This window comes from Vespa crabro, chromosome 13, assembly GCF_910589235.1.
Source record: "Vespa crabro chromosome 13, iyVesCrab1.2, whole genome shotgun sequence".
Classification (NCBI taxonomy): domain Eukaryota; kingdom Metazoa; phylum Arthropoda; class Insecta; order Hymenoptera; family Vespidae; genus Vespa; species Vespa crabro.
In genome coordinates, this window is record NC_060967.1 from 6,086,895 (window position 1) to 6,099,378 (window position 12,484).

The following is a 12,484-nucleotide window of genomic DNA, read 5'->3' on the forward strand; positions in this document are numbered from 1 at the left end:
CGAAACTTTTTTGCAGATATTATGGAATTGACAGAACCAGAGTCAATCAAGAATTTCTCTTTGATAATATAGTCGAAGCTCTTTTGGTCTGGAATTACTGTCTTTCACTGCTCTTACTGAAGACAGCGACGTTAGTTTCCCTGATTTGTTGTTGTCAGTTTGTCATTGAAGCGAATTTACAAGGTACAAGGCAGCGTTTTGCTTCGCTGCCAAACCTTTGGTGACAATAGGAGATTCTATTGCGAGTAGGTGTCGATGCGTCGGAGATTGTCAAACTTGCAGTTGTTGCTTTTGTTGTTGCAGTAGAATGAGTTGTGATTTAAATTCATTGATCTCCATCACAAAAGATTTTTGAATTTCTATGAGCTTAGAGTCAATGTCTTAAAGTGTCGGTGATGCAAGATTGCGTGTAAAGGTTGCCACATATAACCCGGTTATTCTGTTGATCGTAAGGCATAATCTCGTAAAAACGATCCGCAAATTCGGCTATAGCATCAAGTGGAAGTTTACTTGTGGTAATCAGATAAGGTTTGATATATGCTGGTATTCGTTCAAGCCAAAATTGGTGCAATATGGTATCATCAGCGAAACCATCAGCCAATTTGCGCATTTGTCGCAGGAGCTGAGAAGGTGTTCTATTTGGAAGCGTTGACTCACATAAAAGTTTCTTTGTTTTTGTCTGAAATCAGAGAGTCGTGAGATTACCGCGTTTCTGAGAGTTTTATCTTTACCTGTAGCGGGTTCCTGTTGTATCAAGTCTGAAATCAGAGCCTTAAGGACCGTCAGGTATTTTACTTTATCATCAACGATTCCAAAAGTAGAGAATTCAGCCTCAGCCATGATGAACCAGAGATCCGGTCGAATTTTGGTGAACGTCGCCAATTTAAGTTTACTCATCGAATAATATTTGTCACGTAATATATTGTTATAGCCTGATTGATTATAATTGTACAGGTTCTACATACCAGAAGTATTTCCTGCTATTGTTGCTGTTATTGATGCTGTTGCGATGGGTAAAGCTATCACAGTGTTTCGTAGCGTCCTTTCTCCGTTGTTATTTTAATTTTTATGTTCAGGATGAGTTCCTTTGTCGTCAGTATCTTCTGAGTTTAACTTGCCGTTGTTGTTGATTCATGGAGATTGGATACAGATTCGCGCTGAATTCTGTTGTATCACGTCTGAAATCAGCTGGATCGTGTCTTGATCAAGGGCCTTAAGGACTGTCAGGTATTTTAGTCTGTATGTATACTGTTGGCTCTTAACATGGTGTTCGATGTTTGTGATTCTTTTTCAAGTGTTCTGAACATGAGGCTCGAATTTTATGATGAGACAGGATGGCTGAGGCCGATACGTTTTTCCTTTTGTAGGTACTCTTGATGCATAAAGATCACGTCGGGGTCATCAATTGTGGTCAAATTATCGTTGACATCCCACTATGTAGAAAGAACTTCGCACATTCAGTAACAACAGTAATAACAATAGTGATCAAGTAACAAAAATAAGTACATAAATTTAATTCAAATGACTCTGGAATGAAAACACGAATTAATCGATTTGCTACTCCATTAGACTACTACGAGCTATTCTTTTCCGAAGAATTGATATTATTAATTGTTGAAGAATCAAATCAATCGAAAAGAAAAATCGGACACAAATAAAAATTCTGTGTTCATTTAGAAAACCTTATGAACAAGCAGCAACTCTGAGTGAGATTTATTGTTTCTTTGCAATTAGGTTATTAATGTCGCGAGTTAAAAAAATAGCATTACTCCGAATGTTGGATAAAAGATAAATTTTTGCGTAATGACATTTTCGGATACATAATAAATAGATATAGATAAATATTTTCCATGTGAATGCCTTATTTCAGTGAGATTAGTAATAGGCTAGTAAAAATAAGAGAATTCTATAATAATCCTTGCCTTTCATTTTAAAATAATTTTAATCCATTTTGTAACATATGCATCGATTAAAGTTTATTATTATACAAAGACAGGTTATCGTTCAAACAGAATATTCCATCCAAACGGAATAGATTTGGCATCAAATCTTTTATAATCTGCGACTGTAAAACTGGATACGTTTCAAATTTTATTGTATATGCAAGCAGGTATTCGGAGATAACAAAAATAACTGAAAAGTTTCTCGAAAAATCAGGCGAAATTGTAATTTCAATTATAGAACCAAATATAGGAAAAAAGCAAACACATGTTTAATAATTGGTATATTAGTCTGACTTTGTTCGCTTATCTCCAGAATAATACAACAAACGTTCTGTAAAACAACATCGAAGAAAGGATATGCCTATCATGAATGAAAAATTAAAGGCACGTGAAATATGTTTTCGATCTTTGCCTAATATGTTATCGCTCAAATGGCAAGACAAACTCGAAGTATACATGCTGACCACTTTTCACTTCGCAGATTTTATAAACACAAAAAGATTAAATTACCGAATGAAGCAAGTTATCCGAAAAACAGTCTTGCATAATGGACTATACTGCAAATATGGGCACGGTAGATATTAGAATAGAAATAAAATAATAACTAACGTTGAATCCATCAAGAAAAGTACTAAATGGTACAAAAAATATTTTTTCCTTGATGTGACTGTTTGGAATGCATTTTGTTTGTACAAGATGAAAAAGTGACAATGCATGCATTTCACCTTCAATTACTAAAAGATATAGTCAAAAAACATAAGACGTTAAACAATAATTATAGCAATCATGATAAATCTACTGCCTATCAGTCATAATGATTAACAGATAAATATTACCCGTCATTCTGTAAAATTATAAATAGCAAAAAAACGTTGCGAAACTCTGAAACGTGCTCCAAAAATGATATAAGGAGAAGATCGCGGTACGAATGTGATGATTGTGATATGTGATTCTGCATCGTTCCTTGTTTTAGCATATATAATTATACTATTAATTAATAAACTATACGTCTTCTTATTAGTTTTTTGCGTATTTTTCAAACATTTTACATAAAAAAGTATAAATAAATTATAATTTATTCCTTTATAACTCTACTTCGATTTAATGTCATAGTAAGAAGCGTCATGCACAGTTTACGTGCAGTTAGTGTGGAAACATGCTGTACAGAGATACAATCCCGCGGTAAGTCCAGTCGTAACTAAAAATTTAACACTATTCCTACCAGGACCGTTTTTAAATTTTCAATTGGAATTTCCTACATTCAACGTAAGTGAATCGCCTTTAAACTTTACGACTTTTCCTCATATATATGTATGATACATTTTTCGATATTCACTTGTTTTTTTATTGTTTATTTTCTGAGAAAAATTTGTAGTCTGTCTTACCTACCACGACCGGTCATTTGACCGGTAGTACGATTTATACATTTTTGTAATAGTTTCTCTCTAAGACTCAATGCCAAAACTATAAAGTCGTTACAAACGAAAGGTAATGTAGTTGTGGCACGAACTCAGCTCTGACCACTAAATTATATTAATTGCATACTGGAACACATCAATCGTTTATAAAAAGTCATGAATCTTGTGTAACCAAAAGACAAATTAAATGCTATTAAAAAAATCGTATGATTAGAACTGAACTGTAACATTCTGCTAAGGACTCCTCTTCAAATTGGAGAAACAGTTAACAACATAAAGATGTTATACAAAAGACCGCGTGAATAACAACCATACAAAATGATTCATCCAAAAGAAACCTGGAATATCCTGACAATATTTTCATTCAAATAAAGATGACAAGACAAAGCTAGGCGGTAGAAAAATAAGTCAAGAATAAACAAAAGAAAATTAAACAAATTAATCAAAGAAGTAAACAAAAACATACAAAATATCCAGAATAACAATATAACAATAACAAAAGATACTCTTTAAAGATTCCTGAAATCACTTTCACCAGTAACACAAGCCATAAGACACAAAATTCTTTTTGGAAACAAGTCAAAAGATGTAAAAGATCAATAATACCAATACCGGGCATATGAAAACTCGACGGCTCATGGAAAAAAATACAGAAGAGTAAATAGAAACATTTACTGATCACGTAGAAATAATACTTCACAAGGCACAAATTTATCCCGATAGTCAATAATATTTATAGAAATACATCCTGCGAAGGCGCGAAAAAATATACCCTGAAGGCTAGGTAAAAAATTAAACAATATAAATTATATTAAATCTATGATCGTATAAATAGAGACGTTGTCTCAATGAACACATTGTCCACATGCTACTTTCCATATATAAACGATTTACCTAATATCTATTACTGATAAATTGTAAAGAATATGGAACATAAAAAAAATGTTCTATACGTTGTTTCGAATTACAAAGGGACTGCCTGACGAATCGCCAAAGAAGTGTAAACAAATGTAAGAAATATGCGTAATATTCTGCAAAGAAACAAGCTCATTAAATACAAACAATTAAAGTAATAATCTCCCTTAATTGGGAAGCATAAAGCCGCCATTGGAGTTCGTACATAACCACGTTCACTGAATAAAAAAGTGGAGAAATTTAAATTTTTCAATTGACAAAATAAGATCTTAAGCTTAGCTAATAAAAACAGGCATGCATAATATAAGAAAACAATGAATAAACATAATTGAAAATTCTAAAACAGAATTACTAATGGTCATGCTCGCAAACTTATTGGAAAAATTATGATCAATAACTTATGCCGATTCGAAACTTTCATTGTCAGCATAATGTAGGATTAGGAAAATGTTCAATTTATATGTAAGTGTCGAAAGAATGGTAGAAATAATATTGTAACAATTATATTATATATATTATGTAATATATTATTATATATATATTGTAGCTTGTAACATTTCAATATTTTGTATCGTATATTGTAAATTTAAATATTATAAAATGCGTAAGGTAAATTAAAGCAGAGCAGAGTAATTCAGTTTTACCGAGCATCGAACGTCAAGCAAATGAACGAGAGTAAGTTTGTATATCACGAGAGATAATAGAGAAAAAGCATTTGTAGTTTTCTATATACTTTGGCCTAAACCCAACTACAATAAGGAATACTAAAGCGACTTGAATATGTTCACTTACTACTTAAGAAGTTTTATGGTGGTTCCAAAATACTCATTTGCGATGTAGATCGAAATTGACTTGAGAAGCAATGATTATCTGAAAAAAGATTACAAACAAAATTTATATTTGTTATATAAAGTAGGTATTTCTTCTTTAAATGGGGATGATCTAAATAGACAGGTTACGAGCAGATATCGTATCCTTTCATATATACACTTACAATAAATTAATCTAGTACTAACCAGCAACTTGAGCAAAAACACAATTACTCATTTTAATATCTTAAAGCAGATATATCGACTTTCCAAGTTTTTTAATAATTTAAGCATATATAAGGACATTATATTTTGATTACAGAAATAATTTTCTCTCTTTTTCACGTAAAACTACAAACATTTTACAATAAAATAAAAAATACGTGAAAATTTCTTCATTTTTGAAAGAAATATGTTAATTTTAACATATAAAAGATACGATTAAAATCCTATAATTTTCTAAATATTTTTGGACGGTATACGGAAAATTTATAAGGTATTATAAGGAATAAACGATTAACTCGACATCTCCGACTGAAGAGTATTAATCCATATCTTTACAATTTTTGTCTTTTGATATATCAATATATTCGTAAAATGAATAGATTTATTATCAGTGTTATTTTGCAGTCCAGTGAAAAGTTAATTATCTCCAATACAGATAACTAAAATAACAGTATAACACAAATATTCCATTCCATAAAAATGACACGTTATATAAATTCCGTTACGCGAGACTCAGATCTTAGAATAGAACAGACAAAGTTAATTAACGAAACTTTTTTTACATTGCTTCACATTTTTTTTATATTATATAAAAAACCACTGACGTGACTAATAGGAATAATTTTTATCTTATCTATGTAATCCATATAAGTTAACATACAAAAGAAATTTTAATTTCATGCACATAACGCATAATTGTTTTCAACAAAATAAAATAAAAAAAATAAGTGAAAAGACAAAAATCTAACAATTTCAATACCGTGTTATATCGTTATAAAAGAGTTACCTGTAAAGTTTATGTGACTATAAAAAGGAAGTTAAATATAACTTTATACGAACAAACATTAACTCTAAGATTGTTTTGCGCGCAATCTATTAAATGCACATGTTCCTCAAAATTAATTGAAATCGCAAAACGTAAACAAATTTAAATAAATGTAAAAACTCAGTCAGCTTCACAATTCTTCTTTTACTTTAATGAAACAAAAATCGACTCATCCATGGCTACACAGACAACTGCACAATAAGATCTGATATAAAGCGAAAGCAATATTACTAGTATCATTAGTATAATAAAGAAAGCTCCTTGGAAGTAAACGTATACTAAGTAAACGAAAAGAGGTTACTTGAATTTTTATTAATAAAAACTAAATGAAAAAAAACTAAAACAGCACGAAATAAAAAGGAAATGATAATTGCGGTTTATTTAATAATGATAACTATCCTAAAATAAAATGAAATAAAATTTTCGATGAATAATCATCAAGAAAATAATATTACTTATGTACCTCTATTTGTATTGTACCTTGATCATATTACAGAATAGTGAAAGAGAAGTCACCTTCCCTAATTGTCTATCATGCGAAAACAAAACAACTTTCCTAAAAAATACCAAGCAAAATAGAACAATAGAAAGTTCGTCCTTAATGTATGTTCTTTTATTAGAACTTAGTTGAAAATTTTAAAACCACATATTTAACTTAACTTCGGCTACATACGAAGAGCAGTGAAAAATAAACCTACGTTTCCACTGTACCGTGTATAGAGCTTCGTTGAATCGTAGAATAATAAAATGAAAATGTTTTACTAATATAAATCAAATATATATACATATAATATCTCGGATTAATTATGTGAGGTGATAAACGAAAATATGTTTCTCCGTGAACAAAATAATAAATCTTTATTTGTTAATTAATGCTTAATTGCTAATCAGTCTTACCTGTGAACAAAGAAACGATAATTTACGTTTATTATTCACGTTTTATAAATTTTATTTACTATATATTATCTATTATAAATATCCGTATAATCTCTCGTGCTAACTTTCTCTTCTACGTTCTATTTCTTACTGCCAGTTTCTCTTCCAAATCTTATCGGCTCGATTTGTAGGTAACAAAAGAATTTGTAAATAACAAAGGACAACGGAAGGGCGGGTCATGAGACGCGCGGCAAATCTACCTGAAGGAAGTATACTTTCTTTACACACACACACACACGCGCGCGCGCGCGCGCGCACACACACACGCACACACATATATATATATGTAAGAAATTTTTTGAAGCCCTACCTGGATGATACGAACTGGCTAATTCGAATCAGTCAATCTTTGTTAATACGAACTTTAATGACAAAAATACTATAACTAGAATGTAACAACTTGGAAACTATAATTCTTTTCTCATAATCTAGCCTACTCAAGATATTATCCATTAAAAGATAAATCACGCTCTCCTTGACTACCAAACGGTTTATCTCACATATTCATACATACACAAGACTAATTTGTTCCAGAATCTTCCATCGCTTCGTTCAACTGTCGATCGGTAAATCTCACACACACACATGACTAACTAGTTCTAGAATCTTCCCATTCCATATATATATACACGAATGTGTAAAATTAGGGTTTAGAGGGAATGATTGTAACAATTGATCTCACAAAATAATTTGAAGAGTATACATATATATATATATATATCTATGTATATATATATGTAGAATGCTACTACGGTCCGTTCGACAACACAAAATCTTACAGAATGTCCTCTTTTTGTCTTTCAAGTCTTTTTTCAATCGTAACTAAGGCTTCAGGTGACTGAATGCCTGAGTGTCTATACCACGCGCTTGGCAATAACAATCCTGATATATGTATACCCGTATATATACGATTTAGACGAAAGTTGAATATAATACATAATACATAATACAATCAATTATGATTAAGTGAACTAAAAATGAATACACTAATCACTATTAAAACCCTAACAGAGAATACACATTACGAAAATAAGAGCTGAAAATTCTAAAACAAGTACAACGCAATAAGCTCCACGATGGACATGTCTAGATTACAATTTTATTTTCACGAATATATCTCAAATGCACCATTTTTTCCACTTGCAAATGCTACACCATAGAAATTACATATTTAGGTATTGATTAGTATATTGGAAGAATCAAAAAGCAAGACCTGGCTAACACCAAGATTTACAGAATTTGTCAAAAGACATATTTACAAGGAAAACTGATTTAAACTGATTTATGTCTGAGGAAATGAGAGTTGGATGCATGATTGATTTAAGGGTGTAATAGTTACAAAGTGTTCACAACAATGTGGCAGGAAAGTGAGAATGTTCTGAAAATGTTAAAAAGCATCGATTTACTTCCTGTTCTAAGACAATCCTATGCATTATACTATAGACAGCATACATACTATAGACTGGTATAATGGAGAACAAAATTTTCTAACAAAAACACGTAAATATTCTTTAATGGTAACTCATATCTCTTTATCAATAATAGTTATCTTAAAAAAAAAATTCCCTTTTTAAGCATTACGCTGCATATTTATACTCTTAACTTCATTTATTTTGTTTAAATTCTTTGATCTTATCAACTAATTATCAACGTCGTTATTATATTATAGTAATATCGTTGTTCATATCTGAATTTACACATGAATTAATTACATTTTTCTTGAAATGTATAATTATAAAATGATTATCAAATATTTACTTAGTAAAAACCTACTAAATGCCATTCTCTATCTGTCTGTTTTAGTCTATATAATGGTTTATTTAGTTAACAAATTTTTTCTTCTTGAAAGATTTCTTCAAACTTTTTTGCTTCGATTATGTATATATTTTTAGATAAATAGCCTTGAACATATGCTTGGTGCACATATATTGTCTTTTCGAAACAACATGCCAGATTCTAATGTTTTTATATCTACTAACTTTTGTAAAATGTTTAACTTAATAGACTTTCTTTCTTTGTTGATCTCCATGTGCAATCAATCTTCGAATTTTTTCAGTGATCTGTCCCATTTTCTCAAATTTATTAAACTTTTTTATTGATTAAACTATTGGTTTAATCATCAAGGTATATGTGTTGTTTTTTAGAAAGTTGTCATATTTTGCTCTCATTGCTTCTAATCAGAATTTTTTTAACTATCCATTGCTTTTTGCAGACTGGTTGGTATATTGTATCGCCTTATACTTTCTCTATTATTTTGTAAAGCTCTCTTGGTGGGTATAATTTTCCAGTTCTTTCAATTTTTAGTCATCCAGAATATCTTTTAATGGAAGTGATCTCTAATAATCGCATGTCTATGATGTTCGATGATATTTTTCTGTCTGGATTTCTTCATTTTCTTGTTGCATCAATTTATTCAAAGGTACTTTAAAAGTTGTATTTTTATCTTATGAATGTTTTCTCGTCTATCGAGATTTGTATATCTTTTTGTTTGCCTTACTCATCGAGCTATATCGTCAACAAACAAATTTGTTATGTGCTAACGATTATGAGTCCAGATTGTGTCTGACCCTTATAATTTTTTCTTTGATAACACTGAACCTACAGATTTGGAAAAAATGGGACAAAAAAGTCCTTGGTAAAAAGGTTTTAAAGGATTATCTCATGTATCGACCAATTTCCATTTTCTTTTGGCCGAATATCCTTTGCGCACTTTATATCTACCTGAAGAGAGTATACTTTCTTTACATATATATATATATATATATATATATATATGTGTGTGTAAATTGAGAGAGAGAGAGAGAGAGAGAGAGAGAGATATTAATCATTTCAAAGTTTTCTATATTAATCCGTGTAGTTTCATTAAGATACATTATCCTTTTACACGTTACTTCGACTTATGTGTATTTACAGATATTGCTATATTATTATTTGTTACATAATATATGTTGAAATTATCAGCTATGATATATTCATTATTATTGCCTAATATCTCAAAATCTATATTATCTATATTTTTTATATCCCTTGATTCGCCTCTAATTAGTTCTTTCATAGGATTTTCTTTATTATTATCTATCATATTTTCGTGGTATTCCTTTTTCTTTTACCTAATTAATTTAACCAATATATTTCTACCATTTTATTTTGAAGTACAGCCAATTCTTTGCCATATCCTCGTATATTGCCTTCTCATAAGCCTTATTCTTTGTATTTGCCACTACTCTCATATCATCCAAAAACCATTGTTTACCTTCCCATACTTTCAGGATTCTAAACTTTTTCTTAAATGCTACGGTGTTCAATGCGTCCACTATGTCATCCACAAATTTTTTAGCTCTTTTATTTATTTCGATATCTTAGCCTTGTGCTGTTGTTTTCCACTAAACTAATAAATACATCTAAACTAAATTTACTATAGTCTCTAGCAATGAATTTTCTATATCTACTTCCAACTTTATATAAAGCAGATTTTAGCCACGCATGATCTATTTTAGGTTTATGAACTATTTGTACTTGCACTTTATCATTAACAAAAAGTAAATCTATAAAAGTGAAACTATCCTCCGTAATTCTTGTCGTTTACTAAAACCTTCTAATACAATACATTCTCATTTTATTGTTAGTTCCTCTGCACTCGGTAAATAATACACTACCATTATCGTACCTTTATACAATTTTTTTTTCACTCCTATTGTAACTGACCATAATTGAGTACTATTTTTTTCGTCACTAATATTTTATATTTAATATCGTATCTTAATATAATTAATATAATTCCCGGAGACGGAACTTTGCACTCAAAGAAATTACAACATTCATTGGATCCTACCTATTTGAAATTAAATATTCGACAATACAGAAAAAGATGTACTACTTGCCTACCTATAATCTGTATTTAAAAAATTGCAAGAATATCATTCCTATACACACACTCCACAACTCATATCACCAGAGTGCAAAAACAAATAGGAAGTATGCCCCGAGGCACTTGCGATACCCTAACTCAAACACGTATGATTCTTAATTAATAAGGAGTACGTACCAATTGCTATAATCGATTGTCAAGGCTAATGATTATTACGTAAATGACTAAAGCAAAAAGTACCAGTACATAGTACAATAGTATATATACGAGTATTTTCATGCAATATGTTGTCTACTATACAAAACGATATAAATAATAATATATTAGTATAGTAGTAGCACAAATAATAAATTAAACCGATGAAACAAGAAGATCCTATCCTGAGCTAATAAAAATAAGAATGCACAATTGTTATAGACAATTAAAAATATGCCACTTGCGAATAAATCCAAAAGAGGAATTGCTTATGGTAGTGCTTGTCATTAACTTATTTAAAAAATTACAACCAGTAACTTGTGCTGATTCGGACATGAATGAGCACTGAAGGTATTTTAAATTTGTTCACTCACTACTTAAGAAGTTCTGCGATAGTTCCAAAACACCGCATGATTGCATCGATTATCTGAAAAAAGAAAGAAAAATAAAATTATTAGTATAATAACTTTGTTCTTCTTAATAAGGAAAGATTTTTTAATGAAAGATTTTTATAATGAAAGATTTTTTTTTTAATTTTTATAATGAAAGATTTTTTGAATTATGAAGGAAATGTTTAAAAAAGAAATTTACTTACTGTAGTCTTTGCTGATCGTTTGCACGATGAGCATCCAGCCTCAGAACGATGACAAATGATTCTTCTTTTATTGAACCTGAAAAAAGGAAATAAAATTATTTGTATCATTATTATATAATAAAAGATCAATAAAATTATTAAAGAAAAGTCAAAAAAGAAATTTACTTACAAGTCTTTGTTGATCTTTTGCACGATGACCTTCCTATCCCAGGATCATGACGAATATGTACCAACACTGACTCTACTCGCGAATTTATATTTCATCTAATTTTATTTAACCAGATTATTTTAAAAACAAATCAAACGGGTTACAAATAAACATATATATATATATATATATATATATATATATATATATGTGTGTGAAGAAAGTATACTTTCTTCAGGTAGATTTGCCGTGCTTCCCATGTCACGCCCTTCTATTGTCTTTTGTTATCTACAAATTCTTTTGTTATCTACAAATCGAGTCGTTAAGATTTGGAAGAGAAACGGGCAGTAAGAAATAGAACTTAGATGAGAGAATTAGCACGATAATGTACAAAGAGAGTTTATAAAAGATAATACATTAAATAAAATTTGAGTAGTATGAATAATAAACGTGAATTGTCGTTTCTTTGTTTACAGAGAAACATATTTTCGTTTATCACCTTCACAATAGATCCGAGATATATATATATATATATATATATAAGTATATACGAATATTAAATTTAATACAACATCGATCGAACACAATTATTAACACAAAATCATT

General features: G+C 30.0%; 1 long non-coding RNA gene across 1 annotated transcript; it reads right to left on the reverse strand.

Moving 5' to 3' along the window:
* Nucleotides 1-4,829: 4,829 nt before the first annotated feature.
* On the reverse strand, nucleotides 4,830-12,029 carry LOC124428843. Its single transcript, XR_006943297.1, has 4 exons — nucleotides 11,900-12,029; nucleotides 11,731-11,806; nucleotides 11,510-11,562; nucleotides 4,830-5,146 (listed from the first exon to the last, which is right to left on the reverse strand). It is a non-coding gene; the product is annotated as an uncharacterized LOC124428843 (long non-coding RNA).
* Between the last annotated feature and the right edge of the window lie 455 nt (nucleotides 12,030-12,484).